We start from the raw sequence: 1,475 nt of genomic DNA on the forward strand, positions 1-1,475 counted from the left end.
GGAATATCTTTTTCACATAACGAGTGGTTCAGGTCTGCAATGCACTGCCTGAGAGTATGGAGGTGAGATCAACTCAGGCTTTCCAAGGGGAATTGGATCATTTTCTGTAAAGGAAGAATTTGAGGGCTATGGAGGAACGACAGGGGGGGTGGTACTTGGTGAATTGCACCTTCAATGGGCCAGCACACACATAACCAGTCGAATGGCCTCTTTCTGTGCTGTAACTATTCTATCACACTTTCCTTCAGACCTTTGTCCACTTCTCCCTCAGAACTTACAATTCTGTAAGTTCTCAACCATATTTTGCCATGGGAAAACATGATCAACATTTCTAATCTTCCTAATTTCCCTATTCTAACACATGTTTGGGGAAATATTCCAGAGATTTCCAAACTAATTTTTGTTCAATCATTCATGGGACATGGGTGTCGCTGGTTGTCCTGCATTTATTGCCCATCCCTAGTTGCCCTCGAAGGGCAGTTGAGATTCAACCACATTGCTGTGACTCTGGAGTCACATGTAGGCCAGACCAGGTAAGGACGGCAGATTTCCTTCCCTAAAGGACATTAGTGAACCAGATGGGTTTTTCCGACAATCGACAATGGTTTCATAGTCATCAGTAGGTTCTTAATTTAAGATGTTTTTTATTGAATTCAAATTCCACCGTCTGCCGTGGCGGGATTCGAACCCGGGTCCCCAGAACATTAGCTGAGTTTCAGGATTAATGGTCTAGCGATGATGCCACTAGGCCATCGCCTCCCTGGTCTTTTATGATTTCTTCATACCCTCCCATTGCAGGATCTCAGACCTCTCCTTTTCGTTCCTGTACCATTGCTCCACTATTCGACCAGGATGACTGACTGTTCGTCACCTTCCCTGTGGCAAGATTTTAGCCTCTGTTAGAGCCAGGAAAGGGGTGGATGGATGTTAAACATCGCACCACCGGCCAATTTGATTTGATTTATTATTGTCACATGTATTAGTATACAGTGAGAAGTATTGTTTCTTGCGCACTATACAGACAAAGCATACCATCCATAGAGAAGGAAAGGAGAGAGTGGACAATGTAGAGTTAAAGTCACGACTTAACCCCCACAACTTGCCCGGGCTTGCAAAATCTCACTAACTGTCCTGGCTGGAGACAATACACATCTCTTTGTGCTTAACCCTCTCTCCACTCACATTGTCTGCACCTGAAGAGACTTGATTACCTGTTAAGACTCACATTCCAACCATTATCTTGTAATTGAGTTTGTGTCTATATATGCCCTGTTTGTGAATACAACTCCTCACTCACCTGATGAAGGGGCAACGCTCCGAAAGCTCGTTGGACTTTAACCTGATGTTGTGAGACTACTTACTGTGTCTACGCCAGTCCAACGCCAGCAACTCCACATCATGTTACAGTCATAGCGAGGGTGTAGAGAAAGATCAAAATGCAAGGTAGGTCCATTCAAAAGTCTGACAGCAGCAGG

This window comes from Mustelus asterias, unplaced genomic scaffold (genome assembly GCF_964213995.1).
Source record: "Mustelus asterias unplaced genomic scaffold, sMusAst1.hap1.1 HAP1_SCAFFOLD_3420, whole genome shotgun sequence".
Classification (NCBI taxonomy): domain Eukaryota; kingdom Metazoa; phylum Chordata; class Chondrichthyes; order Carcharhiniformes; family Triakidae; genus Mustelus; species Mustelus asterias.